The 16,661-nt window shown below is 42.4% G+C and overlaps 3 long non-coding RNA genes across 3 annotated transcripts; 1 reads left to right on the forward strand and 2 right to left on the reverse strand.

Moving 5' to 3' along the window:
- Positions 1 to 4,528: 4,528 nt before the first annotated feature.
- LOC146970385 (uncharacterized) lies at positions 4,529 to 10,825 on the forward strand. The gene is made up of 2 exons (XR_015038135.1): positions 4,529 to 4,858; positions 10,782 to 10,825. It is a non-coding gene; the product is annotated as an uncharacterized LOC146970385 (long non-coding RNA).
- Positions 10,826 to 10,872: 47 nt separating this feature from the next.
- LOC146970386 (uncharacterized) lies at positions 10,873 to 11,451 on the reverse strand. Its single transcript, XR_015038139.1, has 3 exons — positions 11,318 to 11,451; positions 11,110 to 11,192; positions 10,873 to 10,993 (listed from the first exon to the last, which is right to left on the reverse strand). It is a non-coding gene; the product is annotated as an uncharacterized LOC146970386 (long non-coding RNA).
- A 1,816-nt stretch (positions 11,452 to 13,267) lies between these two features.
- On the reverse strand, positions 13,268 to 14,149 carry LOC146970387 (uncharacterized). The gene is made up of 3 exons (XR_015038138.1): positions 13,874 to 14,149; positions 13,663 to 13,745; positions 13,268 to 13,534 (listed from the first exon to the last, which is right to left on the reverse strand). It is a non-coding gene; the product is annotated as an uncharacterized LOC146970387 (long non-coding RNA).
- Between the last annotated feature and the right edge of the window lie 2,512 nt (positions 14,150 to 16,661).

Consider the following 16,661-nt stretch of genomic DNA (forward strand, 5'->3'; position numbering starts at 1 on the left):
CAACTCTGAAATGAGAACAAATAATTTATTGAGCGTAGGCATGGCAAGCTGAAGCACAGCATATACCGTCAGGCTCTGTCTCAGTTACTGTTCCCTGAATGATCTGCTTTGCCAGACATTACAGGGAATATGCTGACCCCCCCTCAGGGAGGTGGTGTGTTTTTTTTTTTTATAAATTCTGACCTGTCTTCCTATGATCACAATGAGAATAAATGAAAAAAAAAATGTTTTAAGTGACTCCATCTTTCAGTCACATATGACACAGTCCTTGAACAAATTCATCATGCCATTATTTTTCATGGTAAAAGCAGATATTTGTGTGCATCGTCATTGAAACTCTAAAGACCATAACAGTTTGATTTAATATACATGTTTAGAAACAAGTTAATGAGGAATAGAGTAGAGGCAATCAATATTGTTTCAGCGAATTACCACTTTATGTCCAATATATGATGCAGATGAATGTAACAAACATGCAGGAAAATCAACATACAGTAGTAACGAAAAAGATTTACATCAAACAGCAAAATATACAATTTCACTTCCTCTGATGTAACTCAATGTTTTGAGCTTCATTGAGTAAATGCTGCCGACCATTTGTTCACATTAGTCATTGTTATGTAACAGAAATCTGCTCTTAACGTTTTATGTGAAATGAGCAGTGGTGTGTTCAGGTCATTCAGTTACAATAGTTCAACATTTTGGCAATTTCCGCCCATTACCTTAATCCCTATAGCTATAGAAGTACGTTAATTACCTTTATTAGTCGATGCATGTTGTTTTGAGTGGGTTTTTTTCCCTTAAATACACACTTCAAAAACTCCAAAACACTCTTGTGGAGAAGTTGTGACCTGCACATTCACCACGCTATGAAATAATAACGTATTATGTAACATTACAACACATGAAGAAAATACTTGGAACTACTTTTTGAAATCACTCCGCACAGCAGCCGTGTCTGGAAAGTAGTTCCAGCTGCATTTGCCTCGAAAACAACTCTGTCTCATAATGTTACATTATTATTTCATAGCTTGGTGAATGTGCAGGTCACAACTTCTCAACGAGAGTGTTTTGGAGTTGTTACGGTGTGTATTCAGGGAAAACCGAAAATTCAGTGTGCCGCGTCTCTTCACCTCTCTCTCAAAACAACATGCACTGACAAATAGAGGTAATGAACGCACTTCTATGGCTATAGGGATTATGGCAATGGGCAAATTTGCCAAAATGTTGAACTATCCCTTTAAACCAATATCAAATAATTCATACAATCAAATTGTTGTCACTGAAAGTTACACTGAAATAAATCAAATATTGAACATGTTTTCGAAAACATTTTTTCCTTGTACATGCAGATTCAAATGGATTCCTCTGGTCCTCATTGGAAACGTGTGATGTGGTGGGAGCACCAAGAAACTACTCGTCCTAGAGACAGAGAGACAGAAACAAGGAATTATGTTCAGGAACTAATAAAACTATAAAGTAAACTGTTGCATCTTTCAGGCTCTGTAGTGTGGTTTCATTTTTTTTTTTTGTCCTGATCCACATGCACTTTGTCTACTTTTTCTTCTACACAAACACAACTGCAAGTTTGACTCATAAAAATTCAAATTCAAAAGTTCAAATATTATGAATAAAAAACATTTAAAGATCTCAAAGAAGAGATTTTAAAGCAGAAGTAAGCGATCCGGTCATTTTGGCTAATGCTGCGTTCCAGGCAGGCTTTTGAAACCGTAAATTACAGCTTCAAGTCACGACTTACGACTTTGTAGCGTTCCAGGCAACCCACTCGTGTTTTTCCGACCTGTTTTACCTGTGAAAGTCACTATAACGGCCACTCGTAACTTCCGACCCGTGAACTCGTACCAGATCGAACTGGTACGACTTCACAGGTCGGAAAAACACGAGTTACAGGTTGCCTTGAACGCACCATAACGTCTTGTCAGCCGATGGAGTTAGCAGCCCCCGCCCTCGTCATGGATCTATTGGTCCTCGTCCCTATGTCACCACATTCACGTGCATCCCTTGGCTGCACACACAGCCCTTCATGCCGTTCTCTCTCCTCATTGGATAAAAATTGTAGGATACGAGAAATGTTTTCTCCTCGGCTCAGAGCAGAGCAGAGTGACTGAGAGACCCGTGTTTCAGACCAAACACTCTATGTAAGTGATTGCTGTCGGAAGATATAACTATTTAAGACTTATATTAACACAAAAATATCGCTTACTTCTGCTTTAAGGTGAGGCATGAGATGATTCAGATATGATTTTCAAGAAGTAGGCTACTGTTTGTTTGGGGAGATAATTTTAAGAAAATACACTTGCAGTGGAAACACTTCTGCACACCAGTTGACAGAAAGGTACGTCAGAGGAGGAGAGCAACGTGGACTGGTGAAGAAACTCCCGCACACTTTCTTCTCACTTGCAATATCTTTTATTATTAAAAGTTAGGGTAAGGTTAAACAACCGAAACGTTGGCCTTTTAGTAATAAAAAATATCGCAAGTGAGAAGAAAGTGTGCAGGAGTTTCTTTGCCAGTCCAAGAAAATACACTAAAAAAGAAGTCAACTTTACCAGGAAGCCATAGTTTCCTGGTGCATTGGGAGCCGGCTTGGATCTTCTTTTTTCCAGTAACACCTGAAAGATAATACACTATCACAGTCACACACCACTGCCGCATTTTCAATGATGAGTCATTTTTATTTTACCGTAAATGAAAAATTCTCAAAAGTCAAGTAAATGTGTTCTTACCGTTTCCATTGGTCCACACGCACCTCTACGCCAACTACAGAGACCGGTCAGTTTTTGTTTTTTCTAAAAGAAAATGTCATAAAAATTAAAATTCAAAAGTTCAATTATTATGAATAAAAAACATTTAAAGATCTCAAAGAAGAGATTTTAAGGTGAGGCATGAGATGATTCAGATATGATTTTCAAGAAGTAGGCTACTGTTTGTTTGGGGAGATAATTTTAAGAAAATACACTTGCAGTGGAAACACTTCTGCACACCAGTTGACAGAAAGGTACGTCAGAGGAGGAGAGCAACGTGGACTGGCGAAGAAACTCCTGCACACTTTCTTCTCACTTGCAATATTCTTTATTATTAAAAGTTAGGTTAAGGTTAAACAACCGAAACGTTGGCCTTTTAATGATAAAAAATATCGCAAGTGAGAAGAAAGTGTGCAGGAGTTTCTTTGCCAGTCCAAGAAAATACACTTAAAAAATAAGTCAACTTTACCGGCTTGGATCTTCGTTTTTCCAGTAACACCTGAAAGATAATACACTATCACAGTCACACACCACTGCCGCATTTTCAATTTTTATTTTACTGTAAATGAAAAATTCTCAAAAGTCAAGAAAATGTGTTCTTACTGTTCCCATTGGTCCACACGCACCTCTACGCCAACTACAGAGACTGAACTGTTTTCGTGTTCTCTAAAAGAAAATGCCAAGTGAGTCAAGGATTGTAAAAAAGCTTAGCACAGACTGTGAATCTTCTAATAAGTATAGACTGTTGCTAATTGTTATAAACCTTCAGAACTGCTTCATCAGCAGACGTGGAGACTGTGAGGAGCAGGAAAGTCTGCAGACACAACACGAGCAGCAGCACAGTTCGGTCCATGGCTGATGAACTGAAGTCAACATCAGGTCCGTGTTTATAAACATAGTCGATAGTCAAAGTGGTCAAAGGTGAAGCAACAACAGGATGTCAGCGGTGCTGCATGTCTGCAAGATGCAAGTCATTCTTAGCAACCGACCGACTGATGATATCTGTTAAAAACATGTCATGGAGGAATGTGTTTCCTTCGCTTATTATACTCTACAATCTTTTTTTGTGGCTCTCGTCTCATTACTGCCAAAACTATAGATTTTATTTAGGGAGTGTGTATATTTTTGGTAAAATGTGGATTTTTGAGGATACAGTGCACTACAGAGTGACAGTGAGCAGGAAATTTAAAAGACATTTTACCTGTGTGTGTGTGTGTGTGTGTGTGTGTGTGTGTGTAACTGGTTTGTTGTTTACATCAACCATTTCGGTTTTTTGAATGTTTTCCTAATTTTTCATGTCAATAAGGTCAAAAGTAATGTGATTGTTTTAGTGAATTGTTTCCATGTGATTACTTTTGTATTTCTAACAGAACAAAAACATAAAGAAGTAAAGGTAGCCCATATCAAACAACCATCTTGTCTTGTTCACACACACTTGCCTAATTAATGTCTGTTGTGTGCAATCTATAACTACTAATCTCTGTAGCAGTTCTTCTTTGCATGAGTGATTGCATGATTTTTTTTGTTTTTTTTTTTTGGGGGGGGGGGGGGCTAAAACTCAACCTGTAGTGTGTTATTGCTTTTATACAACAATCTCTCACAGTCTATTTAAACCTCTGTTGAGTCTGTGACCAAAGGAAAAGTCACAAGACATATTCACAATTTGTCAAATTTTAGTAATGGAAACTTGAGGATGTTTGTTTGTTTGTTTGTTTCAACCAATTTATTTTGTGCCCAAAACAGAAAACAAAGTGCTGTCACTCCATCTTGTGTTCACATTATGCAGCTTTTGGATTCATTGTAAAACAAGACAATAAGCAATAGAACAGGAGAAATCCATATACTTTGAATCAAATAAGTATCACTTTTAAGTCCAATATGAATTAATGTATCGAACATACACGATACACATTGTCAAATTCACATAAGTACAACAAATTATATTTAACAACTAAATCATCTCTTATCATGGAATAAACCCTGTACCATGAACATTACTGTGATACAAATGTACTTATTATCATCCGCTCCTCATGACTTCTGCTCTTGGGTTTTAATGAGAAAGTGAACAGTGGTGTGTTCGGGGCACCAAGGTATGAGGGGCCGTCAGGGACATAATTCAGAATTACCACTCACACACACATGTAAAACAAAACACATTCACACACAATAGTAAAAACTTCACACACTTACAAGTGAAATGCTTTCATAAACACAACTGAGACACTTTCACACACACAACTGAAATGTTGTGCTCTCATACACACAACTGAAATGCTTCCACACACACAACTGAAACGCTTTCACACACACACAACTGAAACGCTTTCACACACACAACTGAAATGTTGTGCTCTCACACACACAACTGAAATGCTTCCACACACACAACTGAAATGTTGTGCTCTCACACACACAACTGAAATGCTTCCACACACACAACTGAAACGCTTTCACACACACAATTGAAATGTTGTGTTCTCACACACACAACTGAAATGCTTTTATACACACAACTGAAATGTTGTGCTCTCATACATACAACTGAAATGCTTCCACACACACAACTGAAACGCTTTCACACACACAACTGAAACGCTTTCACACACACACAACTGAAATGTTGTGTTCTCACACACAACTGAAATGCTTTTATACACACAACTGAAATGTTGTGCTCTCATACATACAACTGAAATGCTTCCACACACACAACTGAAACGCTTTCACACACACAACTGAAACGCTTTCACACACACAACTGAAATGTTGTGTTCTCACACACACAACTGAAATGCTTTCACACACACAACTGAAATGTTGTGCTCTCATACACACAACTGAAATGTTGTGCTCTCATACACACAACTGAAATGCTTCCACACACACAACTGAAATGTTGTGCTCTCATACACACAACTGAAATGTTGTGCTCTCATACACACAACTGAAATGTTGTGCTCTCATACACACAACTGAAATGCTTCCACACACACAACTGAAATGTTGTGCTCTCATACACACAACTGAAATGTTGTGCTCTCATACACACAACTGAAATGTTGTGCTCTCACACACACAACTGAAACGCTTTCACACACACAACTGAAATGCTCTCAAGATTTCAGTGTAACAGGAAGGCGTTTCAGTGTAACAGGAAGGCGTTTCACTGTAACAGGAAGGCGTTTCAGTGTAACAGGAAGGCGTTTCACTGTAACAGGAAGGCAGCTAAAAAGAGGAAGTGTGGGCTATTTTTCTTCTTTGGAGCATTCTGAGGAGGCACATGCGGCCTACATGTAGCCTACCACGTTTACATGATGTTTTTTAATTCGGAATTAATTATTCTGAATGAAATAGTTCGGAATTAAAATATTCTCCTTCGAGTTTACATGGAAATAATAATTAGGACCCGAGCCAGTGACAACGTCACAGGGAGGACCCTATTGAAATTCGAAATCCAAAATAATCAACGAGAAATACGGACCCCTGAACATGCTCAAAAACGGACGATTTTTGGCACGCACATGAGATACGCAAAAAGTTTTGTCTGATAAAGTCGTTAAAAATGGACGTGCCAAAATGGCTAAATAGCGCCCCCTAGAAAGTTGGAAACGGCGAGCCCCACTTCTGTGTTTCACCTACATGCATGAAATTTGGTGGGGTTATAGAACATGGGGAGACACACAAGAAATCCTCTTGGAGCCATGCCCTAAACCCAACCGGAAGTCCGCCATCTTGATTTGTAGTTTTTTCCTATTTGAACGAACTCCTCCTAGAGATTTCATCCGATTGACTTCAAATTGGCTATGGACCATGTAGAAGCCATGCTGATCTTATCTTGTGCTCTGCGTGTCTATAGGTCAAAGGGCGTGGCTGCTATGATGCCACACATTTTGGCGACTTTCGTGTTCGGCGCCATTTCAGTTCAACGGCTCTCACGCCGACATACTTGATCATAGCCGCTTCAAACTTGCTAGACATGATGATGACTCCTTCCTGAACAATCTGACCTATTAACTTCCGACCTTACTCATAGCGCCCCCCGGTGGTAACAGGACGTCGACATTAATTATGCTAACATGAATTAATACTACATAGTTCACCCCAGCAACTTCGTTCCACTTCTCATACATGCAAAACAAGTCGGTGAAGCTACATTACGAACGCTTTGAGGCTACGGCTAATGGCCCCCGTGTGGCGGGCGACAGGAATTGCGGTCCATCGAAAACGAACTCCTCCTGGGGGTTTCGCCCGATCGGCTTCATATTCGCTACACATCATCCTCAGACCGCCCTGATTACAGCTTGTGCTCTGCAGGTCCGTCGGTCAAAGGGCGTGGCCACTGTGGCTGCCGCCATTTCTGAGGCCTCGCCATGCATACACGAGCTGCTCTATCTCCCACGTACTTCGTCCGAACTGCTTCAGAATTTATGTACGTGACCTCCATTTGATCATACGCAAGCTCGCTCAAGTCGCCCCCTTGTGGACACAGGAAATGCCATATTTTACATCGACATTGTCCGATTTGCTCGAAACTTCACATGTGTGATGAGGTAACGACCCTGAACGCAACGGCACACATCCCGTTACTGCCCCCTGGTGGACGAACCGTAAACTTGCCATAACTCCATCGTACATTGTCCGATTTGCTCGAAGCTTCACGTGTTTGATGAGGGAACGACCCTTAACTAGCTGCCCACGTCCGGTGGTGCGTGGGGTTTCGAAGAGCGCCCCGGGGGTGGCGGGGACCGGGGGCGTGGGAGCGCGACGCCGAGTGGCGTGGAGCGTCATAGCCGCTTGCGGCTTTAGTTCTGAATTGGGGTTTACATGGAAAACACATTAAATCGCCTTTATTTAATTCTGCTTAACGTCTGGGGGTCGGGAAGCGTTCTGATTGGACAGAGGGTACACGTGTTTATGTATTTACGTCCAGGGTGCGATTTGTGAAAAAAACAGAGGGGGGATAATTTGCGGGGGGTGGGGTTATACTTTACTATATTCACCCCCCCCCCCCCCCACCTCCGCACCTGACAACTACCGTTCTCAAACAGACTCTGGTCTCCTAGTGGACCGGGTCTGGCTCCGAGTTTGAGCAAATGAGCAGAGACCCGACCAGGTCCGACCGTGTTGACCCTGGACCCGATGCGGTCGGACCACGGCAAAAATAAATAGGCCTAAATAAAAGAAAGCCTGTAGTTGTGTTCATAGAGACGTAACAAGCATGGTGATCAGCTGGTCATTGAATAGACTACAGTAGCCTATAGGTCATTTCAATTTGCGCATCTGTGTTTTTTTTCCTTTTTATTTTGTTTTATAACATTTATATGCGCATCGAGAGTGAGTGAGTGAGTGAGCGAGCGCGGAGAGAAACAGCGGGTGCACCAGCTTGCCAACCGACAAAAACTGAAATGAGACGGTTAAAGAGAGGAAAAACACAGAACAATATATGTCCAAGAGACTTTGTCCCAAGGAAGGATCGGATGGTGGCCCAGGTTTAGTGATGAGGAAACTGTCACTGTCAGCTGCCCATCTGTCAGCAGCTGCTCCAAACAGACACGTCGCTAACTTTATTTTGAAGGGACAGATTATGTTGATTTTGTTAACAGTGACTTTGTTGCACCCAAACATTAAGCATATATAGAGAACCGACCCGGCTTGAGACCGGCTTTTATTTGCTCAAACCTGGAGACAGACCCGACCCAGTGCAACCGGCATCTCTCGCCTTTTTTTTTTTTCCAGAATTGACAGTAGCCTGGGTTACGGTCTGGGAGACGCTGTGCGCTACTGTAGGGGGGATGAGAAGGCTCACGGTTCAAATGATGTAGACTTGATCTAAAGTAGGCTCTGTCTGACCAGAGGGGGGGACAACACGTTTCCCCACCGGGGATAATAATAAATGACCAGAGGGGGGGACATCGAAAACAGAGGGGGGGGGGGGGGATGGGGGGAATCCCCACCATCCCCCCCATCCCCCCCGGCAAGTCGCACCCTGTTTACGTCTACCGGAAGAAAACAAACTCTGCAGCCGTGAGCCGCTCCGCTGCTCCTAAACTTAACAACAACTTAGAAGCAGAAAGTTTCTCCTCTTAACTGCCAGGATCGCCTTCCCCGGTGTGTGAGCCTGGCCGCCGCCATGCTCCGGCGGGGATCCTGGCAGTGAGCTTCGCCTTCCCCGCCGGAGCAGCAGCAGTGGCGGCGGCTACAACACAACGTTACAGCCGCAGTGAGTGAGTCATGTCGGGACAACCAGGCTTCATAAACCCGCTTCACAGACCCCGGTGCCCGGCTGCCGCCGCTGCTGCTGCTCCGGCGGGGAAGGCGAAGCTCACTGCCAGGATCCCCGCCGAGAGCAGCGGCGGCGGCCAGGCTCACACACCCGGGGCAGGCGATCCTGGCAGTGAGGGTGTGTGAGCCTGGCCGCCGCCGCCGCTGGGGGCGGCCAGGCGGGGAAGGCTATCAGTGAGCTTTGGCGATCAGTGAGCTTTGGCGATCCTGGCAGTGGAGAAACTTTCTGCTTCTAAGTTGTTGTTAAGTTTAGGAGCAGCGGAGCGGCTCGCGGCTGCAGCTGTTCACTTCACACACTGAGAATGGAGTTTGTTTTCTTCCGGTAGACGTAAAATAAACACGTGTACCCCCAGACGTTAAGCAGAATTAAATAAAGGCGATTTAATGTGTTTTCCATGTAAACCCCAATTCGGAATTATTATTTCCATGTAAACTCGAAGGAGAATATTTTAATTCCGAACTATTTCATTCAGAATAATTAATTCCGAATTAAAAAACATCATGTAAACGTGGTAGGCTACATGTAGGCCGCATGTGCCTCCTCAGAATGCTCCAAAGAAGAAAAATAGCCCACACTTCCTCTTTTTAGCTGCCTTCCTGTTACAGTGAAACGCCTTCCTGTTACACTGAAACGCCTTCCTGTTACACTGAAATCTTGAGAGCATTTCAGTTGTGTGTGTGAAAGCGTTTTCAGTTGTGTGTGTGGAAGCATTTCAGTTGTGTGTATGAGAGCACAACATTTCAGTTGTGTGTGTGAAAGCGTTTCAGTTGTGTGTGTGGAAGCATTTCAGTTGTGTGTATGAGAGCACAACATTTCAGTTGTGTGTGTGAGAGCACAACATTTCAGTTGTGTGTGTGAAAGTGTTTCAGTTGTGTGTATGAGAGCACAACATTTCAGTTGTGTGTATGAGAGCACAACATTTCAGTTGTGTGTGTGAGAGCACAACATTTCAGTTGTGTGTGTGAAAGCGTTTCAGTTGTGTGTGTGTGTGTGTGGAAGCATTTCAGTTGTGTGTATGAGAGCACAACATTTCAGTTGTGTGTGTGAAAGCGTTTCAGTTGTGTGTGTGGAAGCATTTCAGTTGTGTGTATGAGAGCACAACATTTCAGTTGTGTGTGTGAAAGCGTTTCAGTTGTGTGTGTGGAAGCATTTCAGTTGTGTGTGTGGAAGCATTTCAGTTGTGTGTGTGGAAGCATTTCAGTTGTGTGTATGAGAGCACAACATTTCAGTTGTGTGTGTGAAAGCGTTTCAGTTGTGTGTGTGGAAGCATTTCAGTTGTATGTATGAGAGCACAACATTTCAGTTGTGTGTATAAAAGCATTTCAGTTGTGTGTGTGAGAACACAACATTTCAGTTGTGTGTATAAAAGCATTTCAGTTGTGTGTGTGAAAGGATTTCAGTTGTGTGTGTGTGAGAACACAACATTTCAGTTGTGTGTATAAAAGCATTTCAGTTGTGTGTGTGAGAGCACAACATTTCAGTTGTGTGTGTGAAAGCGTTTCAGTTGTGTGTGTGGAAGCGTTTCAGTTGTGTGTATGAGAGCGTTTCAGTTGTGTGTATGAGAGCACAGCATTTCAGTTGTGTGTGTGAAAGCGTTTCAGTTGTGTGTGTGGAAGCATTTCACTTGTAAGTGTGTTAAGTTTTTACTATTGTGTGTGAATGTGTTTTGTTTTACATGTGTGTGTGAGTGGTAATTCTGAATTATGTCCCTGACGGCCCCTCATACCAAGGTACTTTTTAAACCTTTAGATTGCCTCAACAATTTAACAATTCTGGTAATTGAAAATCACACTGAAGATTAGAAACTATATGAAGCATTTTGCAGTTTTTTTCTTCTTCTTTTGTTGCAAGTGCAGATTAACAGCAGTGAGATGAAGCGCTCTGGTCCTCCAGTCTCTGGAAACATGGTGTATGGTGTGGAGCATCAGACCTGATCTTCCGTCTTCACCATGAAAAGAATCATAAAATAATGATGATTAAAGATGAGTTAACCATTATTTGTAAGATGTTGTAAATCTGTTGATTTGCTATGTTTGCAAGAAAGAAGGAAAAGTTTACCAATGATGCCCAAAAACATCAAATTGTCCTGGTCTTGGGCAATATCTGCAACATTGGTTCCAATAATGTCTCTTCACACGGATCTAAAAAAACAAACAAAAAAAACATTATTTTTCACAGAAAGTCTAGAAATTACTGCATCTCCACACCCCACACCACACCCTTAAAACAATATGAAAGGCTCCACACAGACAGTGGATCTTCTTACCAGTTCAACAGATGGTCCAGTGTTTATCTGCCGCGCTGCATCAACAGGTGTGGGGACTGTGAGGAGCAGGAAAGCCTGCAGACACAACACCAACAGCAGCACAGTTCGGTCCATGGCTGATGTACTGAAGCCAACATCAGGCCCGAATTTATACACACACTCGACCAACAGTGGACAAAGGTGAAGCAACAACAGGATGCCAGTCGTGCTGCATTAATATCAGCAAGTCATGACTGCAAGATGCTAGTCATTCTTGGTAACGGCCTCGCAGATAATCAGTGTTGATAATCAATGTTGAACTAAAGAAATGTTTCTTCTTTACACAATAATGATCCATAGATTCACATAAACAACACAAAGCAGGCATGTTATTTGTTCCCCTGCGACTTCTCCTCTGTGATGTAACTGTGGAACAGTCGGTGTCTTTTCACTGTTCAAAGTTGCGCGTTATTGTAAATGGTATGATAGACCGATTTTAAAAGAGTAAACAGTTGGTGCTGACTGGTTGGTAATCAAAAACCAGTTCAGTCAGACAACTCTGAAATGAGAACAAATAATTTATTGAGCGTAGGCATGGCAAGCTGAAGTTCAGCTGAAGTTCAGCTTGCCATGCCTACGCTCAATAGGGGGAACGTAGGACCCTTTTGGGGAAAAGTGGGCCACTTTTCCCCAAAAGGGTCCTACGTTCGCCGCTGTGCCCGGACCGGGGAACATTTTCCCCAAAAGGACCCAGGGATTGGGAAACATCCAATTTTTGTACCCATACCTGGAATTGTCCCATTGGTGGGGTTTAGGCTAAACCTAACCAATGGGACAATTCAACTTTAGGCAATGAAGAAAGGAGTTGGTTAAGTTTAGTAAAAAGGGGGCGGTGCGTGGCGCAGTGGTTAAAGTGGCCGCCCCATGTAGAAGCTACAGTCCTCAACGCAGACGTCCCCGGTTCGAGTCCCGCACCGGGCAGACCTTTCCTGCATGTCATTCCCCCTCTCTCTGGCTATCAAATAAAGGCCAAAAAATATACTTAAAAAAAAAAAAAAAAAAGTTTAGTAAAAAGACCAGGTAGAGGCTAGACAGGCCAAATAGATAAAGAGAGTCCAGAGAAGTAGAGACAGTCCATCGACTGGCAACAGCGGGGAACATAGGACCTTTTTTTTTTTTTTTTTTTTTAAAGCGGAACATAGGTATACGATCAGCTTTAGTCATCTGCCTGAACTAGCTTTGCAGGCTTCGCATCATTTATGAGCAGAGCCGACGACATCGAGGAGGGAGAACTAATTTAGCGGCTGAATTCAGTACTAGGCCTACTGGAAAATGAAAGGTGAGTTTTTCATGCACACACAGACATGCTACCTAATCCTGTAGAAACACAAAATACCCCAATCCAACGTTTCAGAATGAAATTCTAACGGTTATGTTTTATTTCTCCAGTCATTAAACAGTGAAACAACCGGCTTGATTCAAACTTTTGGGGGATTTTTTTGGACCGCTATTATCACCCCTCAACTCATCTACTGGCTTGTTTTGTTTGTTATTTCAATTAGCGATAATAAACGCCTATAATATCTGTCAGGGCAATAGTACCTGTTTATTTTAACATGAAATATCTGGGAAACATCAACCCGGATGAAATGTCTGATGATGATGATGATGATGGTGACATGTATAGACAATGCTATATGCTATATATATACACAAGCAGTACTAATGGACATTTGTGGATGTTTGTTTGTTCCAACCAATTTATTTTGTGCCCAACAAAACAAACAAAGTGACAGAGACAATAAGCAATAGAACAGGAGAAATCCATATACTTTGAATCAAATAAGTATCACTTTTAAGTCCAATATGATATATGAATTAATGTATTGAACATACACTTCTATAGACATTCTCAAATTCACATAAGTACAACAAATTATATTTAACAACTAAACTCCTCCCCCACTCCTCGTGACTTCTTGGGTTTTAATGAGAAAGTGAACAGTGGTGTGTTCGGGGCACCAAGGTACTTTTTAAACCTTTAGATTGCCTCAACAATTTAACAATTCTGGTAATTGAAAATCACACTGAAGATTAGAAACTATATGAAGCATTTTGCAGTTTTTTTCTTCTTCTTTTGTTGCAAGTGCAGATTAACAGCAGTGAGATGAAGCGCTCTGGTCCTCCAGTCTCTGGAAACATGGTGTATGGTGTGGAGCATCAGACCTGATCTTCTGTCTTCACCATGAAAAGAATCATAAAATAATGATGATTAAAGATGAGTTATCAGATGATTTAACCATTATTTGTAAGATGTTGTAAATCTGTTGATTTGCTATGTTTGCAAGAAAGAAGGAAAAGTTTACCAATGATGCCCAAAAACATCAAATTGTCCTGGTCTTGGGCAATATCTGCAACATTGGCTCCAATAATGTCTCTTCACACGGATCTAAAAAAACAAAAAAACAAAAAAACATTATTTTACACAGAAAGTCTAGAAATGACTGCATCTCCACACCCCACACCACACTCTTAAAACAATATGAAAGTCTCCACTCAGACTGTGGATCTTCTTACCAGTTCAACAGACGGTCCAGTGTTTATCTGCCGCGCTGCATCAACAGGTGTGGGGACTGTGAGGAGCAGGAAAGCCTGCAGACACAACACCAACAGCAGCACAGTTCGGTCCATGGCTGATGTACTGAAGCCAACATCAGGCCTGTATTTATACACACACTCGACCCACAGTGGACAAAGGTGAAGCAACAACAGGATGCCAGTCGTGCTGCATTAATATCAGCAAGTCATGACTGCAAGATGCTAGTCATTCTTGGTAACGGCCTCGCAGATAATCAGTGTTGATAATCAATGTTGAACTAAAGAAATGTTTCTTCTTTACACAATAATGATACATAGACCCTGAGAAACAACACAAAGAAGGCATGTTATTTGTTCCCCTGCGACTTCTCCTCTGTGATGTAACTGTGGAACAGTCGGTGTCTTTTGACTATTCAAACTTGCACGTTATTTTCAGGTTTTTTTGCCTTTAATGGACAGGAGAGTTGAGAGAGAGAGAGACAGGAAATGGGAGGCAGAGTATGCTGACTGGTGGTAATCTAGAACCAGTTCAGTCAGAAAACTCTGAAATGAGAACATATAAGTTATTGAGCGTAGGCATAGCAAGCTGAAGCACAGCATAGGTATCCTTGAGCATGGCTGCAGCAGGTTTGGCATCAGGCTCTGTCTCAGTTACTGTTCCCTGAATGATCTGCCTTGCCAGACATTACAGGGAATATGCAGACCCCCCTCAGGGAATCATAGAGACAGAGCCCACAGGTGGATGCTGGGGAGGTGGTGGGTTTGCAAAACCTCATGGGCAGCAGGAGCAGTACAGCAGAAAAATAGCAGCAGCAGCAGCAGCAGCAGCATGGCCAGGGATGAGAAGGTAAGCTGGGGGGTTTAAATAACCCGCCTTATTGGATGAGGAGAGCACGTGACTGATCGGGATCATCCCTATGTTCCCCAGGTCCTATGTTCCCCACTTTTCCCCAAAAGGGTCCTACGTTCCCCGCTGTGTCCGGACCGGGGAACATTTTCCCCAAAAGGACCTGGGGATTGGGAAACATCCAATTTTTGTAGCCATACCTGGAAGTTGAGTTGTGACTTTGAGTGAGAAGTGGAAGTGTCCCATTGGTTGGGTTTAGGCTAAACCTAACCAATGGGACAATTCAAGTTTAGGCAATGAAGAAAGGAGTTGGTTAAGTTTAGTAAAAAGACCAGGTAGAGGCTAGACAGGCCAGAGAGAGTGCAGATAAGTAGAGAGCAGGGGCGGATTGGCCATAGGGAGTACCGGGAGTTTTCCCGGTGGGCCGGTCACTAATGGGCCGATAGGCGGCCGTTTTTTATTTATTTATTTAACTCTTTTTCCGCCATGCCTCGCCTTGCCTTGATAACTATTGTAACTCTGCAGACTCAGCAGAGAGGTGACGATTGGCCTAGTGGCTTGTCTACCTGGCCCAATGGCCCTATGAGAGGCTACAGAGGCCCAGGAGTCCCACCCACGCATGTTCTAGACCCCCCCTCGTCCAATCACTTTTAATGATGAGGAGTCATGATGAGAGAGAGAGCGAGAGAGAGAAAAAAACAAAAACACCAGCGCACGAAAACGGAAAAGAAAAGAAAAAACAAACGCAAAGGCAGCGCCGAAAAATGGAGGAAAGTAACAGAAAAAGAAAAGCTCTAGCAGCACAGACTGCTGAAAGTACAACAATTACGCCGATCAGGGGCCGCCTGGCCTGGCTGGAGCTAGAAGCACTGATGCTGCAGCTTCAGCAGCAGGTCCTTCACGTGAGTCTGAAGAGAGTGAAGCTCCCGTTACCAGTGCCCTTATGGTGCAGGAGGAGGCTGAAAAAATAAGTGTTGAGGAAGACTCTCCACCATGTGAAGGAGGTAGTGATACCGTGTTAAGCAGGTATGTGCTTAACTGTGTGAATGGTGTGGATAGACATTCATTAAAATACTGTAAATGGTCCAGAACGGTTGCTATGAACTTTACTTGACATAATAAATAGCTATAGCTAATAACTCTGATGGTGTGGTGTGTTACAGCTAAATCTAGTTATCTAAAGTATTGGAAAACAATAACTATATTCATATACTATCCTGATTAATTGATTACGGTAGTTGATTTTATTAAAGTGCCCGCACTCAAATTTGGTCATGAAGGACATTGAGCTAACAACTTCAGTCATGGTTTATTGTCCTTTCTTTCAAATTAATAAAACACAGGTTACAGTAGGCTAACTACTGTTACAGTAAAACATCATTCTGCATACATATTACTCATGATGCAGTACACAAATTACAAGTATTTCTTGTCATGCTTCATTGTCTGTACATTATGTTGAGCTGTACTGTCTTTCTAAGATAAAATTAGTGTTTGTCCATTTTTCAGATCATTGTACTATTGTTTTCCATACTTTAGCCAACTAGCCACAGTTCTGATTGCATGCAGACTCAATGTGCATGTAATCTTGTCCAAACTTAACTTATTCCACAATATTCCTCTACTTTGTTGTATATTGTATATTGTTTAGTAGTGGTGTTATTAAGAGCTTGTGTGTTTGTATGTACATCAACGGTGCTAGTTGGCAAAATATCCGCGTGCAGATAGTGGGCCGGTCTGGACCAAAAAGTCCAGGGCCAAATTTTTGTCCCAGTCCACCCCTGGTAGAGAGATAAGAGAGTCCATCGACTGGTAACAGTGGGGAGGACCCTTTTTTTTAAAAAGGGGAACATAGGTAGGTACGCTCCGGACTGATCAGCTTGAGTCGTCTGCCTGAACTAGCTTTGCAGGATTCGCATT

Source organism: Trachurus japonicus, chromosome 17, assembly GCF_045865225.1.
Source record: "Trachurus japonicus isolate A0001 chromosome 17, Traja_1.0".
NCBI classification, from domain to species: domain Eukaryota; kingdom Metazoa; phylum Chordata; class Actinopteri; order Carangiformes; family Carangidae; genus Trachurus; species Trachurus japonicus.